This window comes from Camellia sinensis, chromosome 14 (assembly GCF_055761805.1).
Source record: "Camellia sinensis isolate YWXY chromosome 14, ASM5576180v1, whole genome shotgun sequence".
Lineage (NCBI taxonomy): Eukaryota > Viridiplantae > Streptophyta > Magnoliopsida > Ericales > Theaceae > Camellia > Camellia sinensis.
In genome coordinates, this window is record NC_138974.1 from 24,519,019 (window position 1) to 24,533,648 (window position 14,630).

Below are 14,630 nucleotides of genomic sequence, written 5' to 3' on the forward strand. Positions count from 1 at the left end.
AAAGTCAGGATAGGGAATGGTGGTTATATCCCTGCAAAAGGAAAAGGAACCATTGCAATGACAACCAGTTCAGGTACAAAAACTATTTCAGATGTTCTTTATGTACCCGATATTGATCAAAATCTGCTGAGTGTTGGCCAGTTAATTGAAAAAGGATTTAAGGTGTCCTTTGAAGACTTGTATTGTCACATCTACGATGCCGTTGGAAAGGAGATTTTACGTGTCAAAATGAAAGGGAAAAGCTTCTTATTTGATCCTACAGAGGAGGAGCACACAGCTTATTCCACCAATGTCAACATCACTGAAGTCTGGCACAAAAAGCTTGGGCATTGTCATCTTCAACGAATGCTCAAGATGAAGAAAGATGAAGTGACAAGAGGATTACCAGTTCTGGTTGATCACTTGCCAAATTGTCATGCTTGTCAATTTGGTAAACAAAGTAGGAAACCATTTCCTAAATCATCCTGGAGAGCATCACAGAAGCTGCAACTAGTTCATACAGATGTGGGAGGACCTCAAAGAACACCATCTCTTCAAGGTAGCCGGTATTACATTCTTTTCATTGATGATTTTACAAGAATGTGTTGGATTTATTTCCTAAAGTTCAAGTCTGAAGTTGCTGGAGTATTCTGGAAGTTTAAAAAATTGGTGGAAAATTCAAGCGGTTGCAAAATTCAAATCTTAAGGTCTGATAATGGAAAAGAGTACACTTCTGCAGAATTTAACCTGTTTTGTGATGAAGCTGGCATAGAACATCAGCTCACTGCTCCTTACACTCCACAGCAAAATGGAGTGAGTGAAAGGAAGAACAGATATGTCATGGAGATGGCTAGATGCATGCTGCATGAGAAGGGGTTGTCAAAAAATTTCTGGGCAGAGGCAGCCAATACTGCAATATTTCTGCAAAATCGACTTCCAAGTGTAGCCGTTGAAGACAAAACTCCATTTGAAGCTTGGTATGGGTATGTACCTTCACTAAGTTTTCTTAAAGTATTTGGTTGTTTGTGTTTTGTCCATGTTCCACAGGTTAAGAGAGACAAGCTTGACAAAAAAGCAATTCCAGGTATCTTTGTTGGCTATAGCACAATTTCTAAAGCCTACAAAGTATATCATCCTCAAACAAGAAAAATGGTGATAACTAGAGATGTTCACTTCAATGAGGATGAGCAATGGGACTGGGAAAATTCACAAGAAACTAACAGACCTTCAGAAGAATTTAGAAGCAATTCTTTTGAGGAGGAGGCAACAGACCAGTGGGAAAATAAATTGGTAGATGATCCATCAGTTAGAGGAACAAGATCACTTTCAGACATCTATCAAAGATGTAATGTAGCATTATGTGAACCTGCTGATCATGAAGAAGCTCTTAAAGACCCGAAGTGGAAGAAAGCAATGGAGGAGGAGATGTCAATGATTCACAAAAACAAAACCTGGGAATTAGTCAACAAACCAGAAGGCAGAAGGATCATTGGAGTAAAGTGGGTGTACCGAACGAAGCTAAATGCTGATAACTCCATCAACAAACACAAAGCAAGGCTCGTCGTCAAGGGCTATGCTCAAATTTTTGGTGTTGATTATTCTGAAACGTTTGCTCCTGTTGCTAGACTAGACACTATCAGGTTGTTGTTAGCCTTATCAGCACAAAAAGGCTGGAAAGTGTTTCAACTAGATGTCAAATCAGCTTTTCTAAATGGTGTTCTACAAGAAGAAATTTATGTGGAACAACCAGAGGGTTTTGTTGTGCAAGGTGAAGAGGATAAGGTCTATTTGCTCAAAAAGGCTCTTTACGGCCTAAAGCAAGCTCTAAAAGCTTGGTACAGCAGGATTGATGAACATTTGCTAAGCTTAGGCTTCACAAAAAGCTTATCTGAAGCTACTCTTTATGTTAAACAAAAGGGTAGTTATGTTCTTATTGTATCTCTTTATGTTGATGACCTTTTGGTAACAGGAGATAATGCACAGATGATTGAGGAGTTCAAACAAGAAATGATGCAGGTCTTTGAGATGACAGATCTTGGTCTTATGACTTACTTTCTTGGCTTGGAGGTCCAGCAAAGCCAAAATGAAGTTTTCATCTGTCAGAAGAAGTATGCAAAGGAAATTTTGAAGAAATTTCAGATGGAGGAGTGCAAAGCAATAAACACACCAATGGGTCAAAAAGAGAAGTTGAGCAAAGAAGATGGTGCTAGTAAAGTTGATGAAGGCTATTACAGAAGTTTGATTGGTTGCTTGATGTATCTTACAGCAACAAGACCTGATATTCTATTTGTTGTAAGTCTCTTATCTCGTTTTATGCATTGTGCTAGTGAAGTGCATTTAAGAGCAGCAAAAAGAGTCTTAAGGTTTATTAAGGGCAGTCTTGATTGTGGTGTCAAGTTTGAGAAGAGTCTGAACTTCAAGTTGAGTGGTTTTTCAGATAGTGATTGGGGTGGTTCTGTTGATGACATGAAAAGTACCTCAGGATACTGTTTCAACCTAGGCTCAGGTGTTTTTTCATGGTGTTCAAAGAAACAAGAGATTGTAGCGCAATCCACTGCAGAAGCAGAGTTTATTGCAGCAACTGCAGCAGCAAACCAAGCTCTGTGGCTAAGGAAAGTTCTATCTGATTTACACATGGTGCAAAATGAAGGTACTGAAATTTTTGTTGATAATCAAGCAGCAATTGCAATTTCACGAAATCCAGTATTTCACGGAAAAACAAAACACTTCAACATCAAGCTCTACTTCTTGAGGGAAGTGCAACAAACTGGAAAAGTGAAACTTGCTTACTGCAAGTCTGAAGATCAGCTGGCAGATTTGTTCACAAAGCCACTTCCAGTTGGCAAGTTCGAGTTACTAAGGAAGATGATTGGAATTTGCAACGCCTAAAGCAAGGAGGAGTGTTAATAATTTGCTTCAGGACTGCTACATTGAATTTTTCTTTGATTAGTTTCAGTCAATAACTAGAATTTGATTTTTTTTCCAGTCAATAAGTCCTATTCTTTAGGATATTGTTAGTGTTATCAGAAATCTTGGTTTGTTACCATAATTTTTGGGATTCATTATCTTTTCAGTTTAGATATTCTTACTATAAATGTAATGCACCAGTATGAATGAAAATGATCACTCTTTGCTGCATCATATCAGCTTTTATCATTTCTTGTTTTTTATTCTTTCATTTCATTCAATTTCTATTCTTCATTTTTTCTATTTTTCTTCTCTTCTCAAAAACTAACAGTTTTGGGTGCCGGCTACTCTGTGGTGGTGTTGAGTGGTGCTGTGCCTGACTAGTAAGAGGCAAACGAAGGTTAGAAGCTAAGGTTTAGGTGGCTCTGATACCATGTTATTTTAGAGAATTTCAAGATTAGGGAACGATTAGGATATTATCCCTATTTATATTAATGAAGTAAATAATTACAAGAGAAGCCCTAAGGCATAGAATAATTATAAAATAATAACTTAAATAATAATATATTCTAACAATTTGAGCATAGCATAAGCTTATCAAATTGAAACGTGACAGTACTAATGAATATGAACATGACATTTGTAATAATCAATAAAAATTTTGAGTGTAGTTCACTATCTCTTTTGTTTTATTTTCTAAGAGAAATTTTCTTAATTTTTTTAAGAGTAATTACCTACTTTCATGATTTTGATGGGCCTGCAGAAATTCACAGAGGGTATTGCTGTGTAAAAATAAAAAAAATTCTTCCTAATTTATTACATAACTAATTCCAAAGCTATGTAAAAAGAAAGGATAGGATGTAATTTAAAAGTTAAATCCCATGTTAACTAAAGTAGGTTTGTGACCAATATGTAAATGACAGAATGAGAAATTCACCAACCTAATTTTTTTTTCCTTTCAATGTAGCCATTGATAACTTCATTTATATAGCACTCCATGGTGAGAAAAAAAATTAATTAGTAAAAGAGAGATAAATAGATGTTCCCAAAGTACACTACAACAAAATACACATTTGGCGACTAAATTTTTAGTCGCCAAAAGTACAATTTTTAGTCGCCAAATGATTTGCCCGACTAAATAGTTTGGTCGCTAGACTGGTCGTGGACAACTTGTCGGGGAAGGTATTGGCGACTAAATTTTTTTTGGTCGCCAAAAGTCCTATAAATGGCGACTAATTTTTTTAGTCGCCTAAAATAAAATTTAGTCACCAAAAATCTTATTTTCTGCTACTAAAACTTTGGTCACCAAAACTTGAAGTATCTATGGCGACCAAAGTTTTAGTCGCCAAAGGATTTTTTCCATTTTTTTATTTTTTTCATTTTTTTTTTTAGCTACTAAATTCTTAGTCGCCTAAAGTCTACTTTTATTTTAGCTACTAAATATTTAGTAGCCAAAAGTTTTTCTCCATTTTATTTTTATTTTTAGCTACCAAATATTTAGTAGCCAAAAGTTTTTCTCCATTTTATTTTTATTTTTAGCTACCAAATATTTAGTAGCCAAAAGTTTTTTCCCATTTTATAAATAAAATTATCTATATACTGATAAAATTAGCAACCATTCCACAACACACTCACATTTCATTTTCAACCATTAAAAAAAAAAAAAAAAATCATATTTAACATCAAATTAATATTTCCAAAAAAAATTCTATACAAATCAAGTATAATCCAATCTCAAAAATATAATTCCATACATAACAGAGGATTAAACAAAATTAATATCTAATTGTTAAAATCTGGAAACATAAGGAAAAGCTGGCTCCGAGGAGGTCCCAACATGCATAAATTTGAAGTGTCTTAATACAGTCTCATTAGTATAAATTGTCACAGGATATTCATGAATAGCAGATGCAAATAGTCTACACAAAAATGTCTTAACATGCAGCAATTCAAGTCTATATTTCTCAATTCAATCTCTGCTCAGATTCATATAAGGCTAGACTCGGCTCTCAGCAAGTCAAAATAGAGAACTGAGTAAGCACAATTGCTGTCAAAACAATCTGATATCTTTAAAATGACCAGCTTCTTCCACTAATAATTCATTGACGACCATATGGAGAGCCATATCCAGGAGGTGGTGATCCAGCATTGTTCTTGAACTGAGTAAGTTGTGGTCTTGGTGTAGCCTACTCTGCGAATATAACCCATCCACCCAAAAACTACACAATCAACAAGACAAAAACTCATCATTCTCAATACCCAATAAATTAATCATCAATATCATAACAATAAGTAGCTGAAGGAGCCCCGTGGCATAGAAAATGCATATAGTATTGTGCTGGTGATATGGGAAAAACAAGAGTAATTTTGAATGTCATGAATTGTCAAGGCCACTAAATCACACAAAGTGAACAATAATCAACATCTAATAAAAGTGTACACGTCTTCCGTGTTCCTGCCACTAGAAGATCACTCATTTCAAGGGTATTATCAAAACACAACATGAACAATGACCACTATCTAGTAAAGGTATATAGTTCTTCCCTTTTGTGTTCTTGCTAAGGCCATCAGAAGGTGTAGTTGACCATTGACATTTGTCTTTTACATAAGAAAAGTTTAACATTCAATATCCATACAAGTAATTCAAACTTTACACAGCACAGCCTAAGGTACATTGTCTTTTACATAGGAAATTCAAAATCCATACAGATTATTCAAGCTTTAAACAGCACAACCTAAAAAACAATCAATTCACAAAACTCAACATGCCAGAAGTCATCATAAGAAATAAAAATACTAGAACTCAAATAATTCTACCATATATATATATATATATATTCTCTAAACCACTTTGAGAAACAGTAGAACTTTGTTAGCACGCTCGCTATCCAACATTTTAACATAAGTAATTTGTGCCATAAGATACTTCGTAATAAATTTTGAGCACTTGATTTTCTTCTTGTGCTTCACTTTCTTATGAGGAATCAAACAGGTAACTACACAGTCAGAAACATGGGATTCATTTTCATAGTTGAATATGAATTCTTGTTTGAGCACAATGGTGTGTCTCAAGACCCAAAGGTTTCTTCCTAATATTGTTAATGAATTGGAATTTTCAAAAAATAAAAATAAAAAACAGAAGGGAATGGGGGGCATTCTTGTTAAAGGGCAACCCATTTCCTTAACAGTAATCCTGACACATAATTCCAAACCATCATTTTCCAGCTACTTTTGTCTGTGCAAGGGTGTTTTTATGTGCATGAAGTATTTGCGCTAAAGTCACCTCACCTTGCCATCCATGCCCTTTATACCTTCTGCAGAGTCTTCTACGGTGGCATATCTTACGAAACCAAATCCAATGTCTTTGAAAGAGTGTTGCAATAGAAATTGACAGTCTAAAAATAATAATAATTTGAATACAATTTTGTAAAGCACAATATATAATTTGAACACAAAATATTTACTTGTTAGAAACGGAAGGTCGTTTTTCCTAACAAGTGTTTAGATGATAGTGTTATGTCATCAAAAGATTTTTCCAACACAACTTCACCACCATGACCCCAAATAAACATAATCTCACCCACAGCATCCCATCCATTATTATATATATACTATTGTATAAAGTGAACATGTTAATTTGGTGTATAAGTCTTTTTGAAGCTGTGGCTGTGTAACACTAAAAAACTGAATCTTATCCACAAAACCATGTCTCACCCATAATTTCCAAACAATATCTCGTTAATGTTGCAACAACCTCTAAACTTTCTCAATTATATTTCTTTTTATTTACACGTGTGTATATGTAATGGGTATAAGATAAAACTGCACACATAGCATGTACACCTGTGGCTAGAAGTTGTTCATGAGGGGATAGAACTCTTGTACACCTTTTCCAAACATGAACTGCAGTTCTTGTACTTATTCTTCAAAAGAATTTACATAGTTATCTCAAATTTAAACAAAATATTTTCAAGCCAGGTTTAATTTCCAACCAGAAAATTTAATTTTCTGTTAAATTGCTTACCCATGCTGCAATATTTAACAGACCTTGCTCCATTTGGTAATGGTAAAAGGGGTGGAAAAATGAAAAGATGACAAGAGGGAGAAAAAGGGTATCCCTACTCAAAATTTGATACTGTAAAAAATCATCAAGAGGTGAAAGTATTACACCTTTTATACCATGTGTCAGTTCATCCAAACTTATGTACATGTATGATGAGTAGAACCATTTCAATGAATGTGTCTGTGCATATCTAAGCATCCAATAGACTTCTGAAACTTTGGACACTGACCTCACTTTGATGAGCAATTACAGATTGAATTGGCTTGGTGACTGATGGAGTCCGGAGATCCCATATATGCAGATACTGATCATCCCCAATTGAACCAAACAAGTATTCATGCCTCAGATGCCATGCTACATCTTCTACAACACCTTCATGAACCTGTTTCAGTAAATATCAAATTTTATAAATCACCAATCAACAATTTTATTTCTGTACTATGATTACTATGAGATAACAAAATACAGTTATTGTTTTTCCTAGCTAGCACATCTTATTCAGTGCATGCATCGATTTACTAGATGTTTCATTTCTTGTAGCCTTGAAGGAATGCTGTGTAAACTGTGTCACATGTTTGAGGCAAACTAAACATGATGTAGTAAAGTATATATGAAGCGACAATTACTCTCAAACATTAATCTTTTTGTGCAGCAATCTACTACATACTTCTAATAAAAGACTTGATTTCAGAAGGCCCAGAAAAATCAGAGAAACAATTTCAATGGGCACAAGATGAAGGAAAACGGAAGATAGAAAAATCAAGAATGAAAAATGCTATAACAAGAGATTTTTAGCCAATTATCAAACTTGTAATCCCAGAGTTAAACTGGGCTTGATTCAAGCATGGGACCATTCAATCCACGGTCCCATCAACATGATTAATAGCAAGAAACAAGCTTCCCACCTGGGTTTGACAAAATCAATATCAGGATTATGAGCAGCAACTGCAAGTGCAAGGCATCCTCGAAGAAGATTATGTCCACGGTCCCATCAAAACGTTTAGTGTTCATAGTTTCAAGTATGACACATTGTTGTGTATATTAAGTTTAATTGTCAACTTCATCTTAAGAATTTAGACAAGAATTAAATACACTTGAGTTCCACGTCAATTCCATGTGATCCACGTGAGATTCATGAGAGCTTCACATGATCAAAGAAAGTTATTTGATATTGACATGCATTTTTGCATCCAAATCGCTAACAACAATTAACAGTTGGACCTAATTGAAACCAATTAAAAAATATGAAGTTCAATACATTACAATTAAAACTATAAGGACCAAAGTAAAATCCACTCCAAACTATGGGAGCACAAAAATGTAAATATCCAGTTCCCAATGGATGTCCAGATGCACCTGAATTTGGTCACTTTTTTTATGACTGCTTTATTAAGAGGGACAGAAACCTGTAAATGGTGTTCGATCCATAATGGGAATATGTAAGCACCACCTATCAAAAATCCTTCATATAAGAAAAAATATATATGACAACAGGTAGGTGCTATTGTTATGCCACCAAATTGTGACAAAACTGCCTATAATTTTTAGTCCTGTGTTTCCTGCAGATTTTTTTTCTTCCTCTTAAGCAATGGGAAGTTCAGCTGTCCAAGTTGTTTATTGTGATTTACCAATTGAAGTCTTATAATAACTAGGACCAAATACAATCAAAATCTTACAGTTCAATTATTCAACATATCATTTTATTATTCAACAAACCCAAGGTAGGTAGGTAACTGCCCTAGTGGCCACTCCCAAATGAAAAACATAGGAACAACTTCGTACAGGGGAAGCTACAATGCATAGAGTTATTGTATCCTAATTAAATACTCCTTTGAGTGTAAGTACATTAAGAACTTGAAAGCTCAACTGGTTTCCATTTTCCAGCATAACAGCCACAAACCATCAACTGTCTATTTCTGACCAAATTAATTTTGTCCAGGATTATCAAAGTAAAAAAGCTCAGTAAATAAGGAGGCTATATTGGTTTGACAACAAGTCAATGTTGATCAGCATGACTGATGAGATTCTCAACATAGAAAAAAGAAAGATCCAAAACTCCTGAGTTGTAGATCAATGACAATGATGAAGAAGACAATTCACAAATTCCTTATCAAACTTAAGTATCTTGCATCTATATAAATCATTGCAGAAATCAGCCTTACTTTGATGACTGTCGCATTCTTGGAGAACAAACAGAGCAGTGTAACTAGGAGGTCCATAATAAGTAATACTTTTTTTTTCCCTTTCTTTATTATTCAAATTCATACATCTCTGTGAAGGTAAATACTTACACAGAGTTAAGACCTCAAATTCAAATTCAGAAAACAAAAAGGAGGATGAGATTTCACAGTGACTCAAGCTTTTGTTATGCATAAAAAACTCAAAATCATTCAATCATGAGCACGAATAGCTATTAGGATCACAAAAATCACTACCCCCACCAAATCAAAGCAAGGCCATTTTTTTTATAATAAAAAAACAAATCAAATTGAAACCCATTTGCTAAAATTGAGTAGGATTTGAAATATAAAACTCAAAAAATAATAAAAAAGTCAAAACCCATATGTAGAATACAGAGCAAATTTCAATCCTATCAAGCGAAGAGGACTTCACGGAATTGAGTCCTAAAATTTTCCATTAACTTACCTACTAATAATATTCTTAAATTGTTCAGTACCTTAAATCAATTGCTATCTACCTAATAAAACCCTAGATCCGAGATGGTGAAATGGGGAAATAGAGGAAGAGAGAGAGAGAGAGAGAGAGAGAGAGAGAGAGAGAGAAACCTGAATATGGCTGGGAGGGGGGCCGCGATGGTGAGCGACGGTGGCGAGAGCCGCGATGGTGAGCGGCGGTAGCGAGAGCAGCGATGTCAGTGGTGGAAGTTCGATGGTAACTGTTAGCAGGGATGGTGAGGGTAAATATATTTTTGGTCGTGTGTCTGTGTGTGTGAGAGACAGAACAGAGTCTAAATAGATCGGGCGCCAAAAATAATTTGTTTCCCTCTCAAACAAAAATTTCAACCTTTCGCGACTAAATATATTTTTGGTCGCCAAATAAAAAAAAAATTCATTTTTGGCGACCAAAATTTTGGTCGCCAAAAGTAAAAAAATAATTTTTTAATTTTTAATCGGCGACTAAATGGTTTAGTAGCCAAAAGTTAACATACAGCGACTAAGATTCTTTTTTGTCGCTGAAAATAAACGTTTGGCGACCAAATTTTTGGTCGCCAAAGGTAAAAAATTAATTTTTTATTTTTCTTTTGGCGACAAAATGATTTTAGTAGCCAAAACTTAATATACGGCGACTAAAATTTTTTTTAGTCGCCAATTCTAGCATTTTTAGCGACGAAAATTTTTTTTAGTCGCCAAAAACCAATATGCCCCGACTAAAAAAATTTAGTAGCTAAATATTTTACTTTTGGCGACTAAAAAAATTAGTTGGTCGCCAATTTCATAACCTTTGGCGACGAAATTTTTTTTGGTCGCTAATTTTGGTCGCCGAATGTGTATTTTGTTGTAGTGGTACTACTGGGAACCAAAAATACAGGCATGAAAAAATATGAACAAAAATAATGTGGAGGCATAGGTACATTCTAAATGTGGGCTCCACTGTAAGAATTGAATTATTTTTCTAGATAATTTTTTATTTATTTATTTGGTCAGGAAATACTAAATGGTGTCTATCATATGCAAGTTGTGCCATTTGTGAGTTTGATCATCACAAATAACTAACAAAAGGACATACCAAGTTTGATGTTGATGCTCTTAGCTAGAACATGAGGTGCATGAACAGTCTACCTAGTAGCTTTAGTAACACAAAAGTGAAAACCAAACAAGCAATTGAATTACATACAAATTTAATGTCTTGCACTAAACCAAACAAAGTAGAGCTATATGTCAACATGTGCACCTCAGATATCTCCGATATGCTTGAACCATCAAGGCTGAGGAGCATAGAGGGATGAACAACTTAATTCGTTATAGGGCTCTAAGACACTGTCATCCATCCTGCAACAAATTAGCAGATTGGTAAGTGAAATTCCCCGATTTGGATTTTGATTAGGCCTAATCATATTCATTTGGGTACACTTCCATCAAACTTTTCATTACCAATTACTAAGTTTCAAAAAGAAAACATAAAAAGGTATTAAAATAATAATAGTGTACAGCTGCATTGGTTAAACCAATTTGATATGCAACAAGAAAGAATGAATTCCTGATTTCATCCTCTTTCATTATCAGCATAAGTCCATGGACAGAGAATTTTTATATAACCTAGGCTAGTTTCTTTCTTTTCTTATTGTAGTTTCTTCAAATAGATTTGCATTTTCTAGGCTCCATTCTATAATTCCTTGTTCTGCTTTTTTCTTCTATTTTATCTAACATAAGTACATATGAGATTGATAAGCAAAATCCTCAGATTTGAATTATTATTAGCTCTAACCAATCAATTTAGTACACTTCTCTAAAACTCTTCATAATGATTTCGTAAGTTTTAGAAAGGGATTAAAAGCATTGTATGAAGATGATTAAAGCAATGCAATAAGTATCGAGAAATACTGAATCCTTGATTTCATCCCTTTTTCTTTTCGTTTCCTTTTTTTTTGTTTTTTTTTTTTGTCACCAAAAGAAAATTTTATTGAAAAACTAGATGAATTATAACCAAGAGCTTCCTGGTGCAATATCTTCTAGTATAAACACAACAAGAATTGAGAAAATATCAAGTAAATATATGACAATCATCTACCACAACCTTTGTGTCAACACCAGTTCTATGCATGACAAGAACCACCCAAACAGCATCGCGTTCAATTCCATTCAGCTGGAATTGATTTGAACATAAGCATACATATGCATATAAAATTGAAACATGACAATACTAATGAATAGGAACATTACATTACTAACGATGAATAAAAATATAACAGTACTACTGTCTCAGTGTTAGTACTTATTTAATGCCAGTTGAAAGGGGCAAGGTTTCTCTCCAATTCTAACTCTACTTCAATATATTTTAGCTTTTATTTCTATTTCCTTAAGTTTATTTAAAGAGAAATTACCTACTATTATGATTTTGATGGGTTATTCATGGTGGGTAATTGTCGTGTAGCAATAAAAAATTTCATCCTAATATATTAGTTAACTAATATCAGAGCTAAGATGTGAAAGGAAAAGATAAGATGGAGATACAAGCTAAACCTAAACCCCACATTAAGTTAAGTTAAGTAGGTCATGATCAATATGTAAATACCACAATCAGAAATTCACCAACATAATTTTTTTAAGAGCAATTACCTGTTTTCATGATTTTGATGGGTCAAACTTGTGTGTAAAAATAATTTTTTTCTTCCTAATTTATTACATAACTAATTTTAGAGATATGTACAAGGAAAAGAAAAGATATAGATTTAAAAGTTAAATCCCGTGTTAAATAAAGTAGGTTGTGACCAGTATGTAAATACCATAATAAGAAATTCACCAACACAATTTTTTTTTCCCTCTTTCATTGTAGCAGTTGATAACTTCATCTATATAGCACTCCATGCTAAAAAATTAATATTAAGAATAAGAGAGAGATAAATAGATGTCTTGAGAATAATGCTAGAGACTAAAAATTTGGACATAAAAATACCAACAAAAATATTGTGTGGTGTAGATACAATTATATACTGTGAGCTCCAATATAGGACTTGGGAGCAATAAGCAACTGAAAATAAATGAGATGTAGATATAATTTTCAAATATATATGAAACAAGTCTACTCCCAACAGAAGAACAGCTTGCATGTGAATATTCAAGAGAGGAAAAGTTATTGGCATATGTAGAGCATATGTAGAAAAGGGGAAAAAAAGAGACAAAGAGGGAGAGAGATGGGTGGAAGAAGTACTAATCTTCACTCTCCTCTGTTTCTGAAAAATTCTTCTAATTTCTCGTCTTTGTCAGTTTATCTTAATATCAAAGACTAAAGCCTGTCATTGAATCTTACTGTTCCTCTCCTTCTTGGCTATCAACTACTTGAAGCCTGTCATTGAATGCTTTAGGCATATAGGCAATCTCCAATTCTTGGAGGGTAGAGATGAATCTCAATCCAAAATTTATTAGGGGTCTTCCTCTTTTTGTGTTAATTACTCTTGGTTTTATGTTTACACATTGTTTAGGGAAAGGCTTAGGTCAAGAAAAAATAAAAATAAAATAAAGAATTGTGTCTTTTTCTTCAAACATTTCTCCACCTCAAAACTTCTTCTCATGAATATATATATTTATGTTTGGTAATAAAATGAAATAAAAACAAAGAAAACAAAACAAAAAAACCCGACACAAGGTGCAAACATCATATTTGTTTAACCCATGCTGGTTTTTCCTTCTCTCATTGTAATTTCTTCAAATTGAGATGCACTTTCTAGGCTACTTATTTTTTTTTTCAAAACAAAAAAGTTTATAGGGCAAATGACACGTGTAGTCCCCAAAATGTATTTCTTCTATCAATTTGGTTTTTCTAGCTCTAAATTGCATCAATTTTACCACTAAGTAATTTATATTGTATCAATTTAAAAAAAAAAAAACTGTCAAACTATCATTAAACAGGCAAATGGGATACATCTGAAGAAAGAATAGAATTTAGGGCAATAGGGGGGTTGACAACCCAATCAAAGGTAAAGAGTTTGTGTACAAAGCCTTTGCTATCCAATGGGCTGCGCCATTCTTGACTAAATCCAAAGGGCAAAATAGCACATTCACCATAGAAATTTGACTAAATTCAATAGGCAAATAGCACATTCACTATTTTTAGAGTGATTAAGGCATTAATATCTAATTTGAAAGAACTTATTCCCTTTTGAATGGACCATTTGTATGCTCTCCATTTCTGTCAAATTTGTTAAGGAATTCAATTGCACTAAATTGACACCATATGAAACTAAAAGGAAAAATTAATAGAGTTGAAATTACATGGACCAAATTGGTTCCAAAAGCAAATTATAGAGACACAAATATAATTTTACCCATAAATATATAAAACTAAAAAAGTACACAACAAGCTAACTAATCTTATTGAAAGCAAACTTATTAGGTAGAACATGAGTTGCATGAATAGCCTACCAAGTAGATTTAGTAACAACAAAATAAAAACTTAAACAAGCAAACAAATTACATATAGTTTTAATGTCTTCCAATAAACCAAACAAATTAAAGTCCACATAAGTCTCCATCCAAAGTAACTTCGCCAAATTAAGTAAAACTATATGTGTCAATAGGTGAACACCACACAGATATCCCTTGATATATGCTTGAACCATCTAAGAGCTTCCAGACAAGCTATTTGCCTCTGCCATCAAGGTTGAAGAAGCAGCATAGAAGGAAGCACTAAGTTCATATCATCATCCTACAACAAATTAGCCGATTGGTAAATGAAATTCCCCCCATTTTGTTAACTCTAACTAATCAATCATGTAAACTTCTCTTGAACTTTTCATAATGGTTTCATAAGTTTTAAAAAGGGATTAAAAGCTTTGTATGAAGCTGTTTAAAGCAATGTAAGCAACGCAAAATAATGAATCCTTGATATCATTCATTTTTTGGTCCCCGAAAGAAAATTTTATTGAAAAACTAGATGAAGTTAAAACCAAGAGCCGCTTGCTGCAAGATCTTCTAGTATAAACACAACAAGAATTGAGAAAATA

At 33.7% G+C, this 14,630-nt stretch overlaps 1 long non-coding RNA gene across 1 annotated transcript; it reads right to left on the reverse strand.

Annotated features, from left to right (window-relative positions):
* Positions 1-4,691: 4,691 nt before the first annotated feature.
* LOC145806691 (uncharacterized) lies at positions 4,692-10,072 on the reverse strand. Its single transcript, XR_014350121.1, has 3 exons — positions 9,736-10,072; positions 7,179-7,331; positions 4,692-5,105 (listed from the first exon to the last, which is right to left on the reverse strand). It is a non-coding gene; the product is annotated as an uncharacterized LOC145806691 (long non-coding RNA).
* Between the last annotated feature and the right edge of the window lie 4,558 nt (positions 10,073-14,630).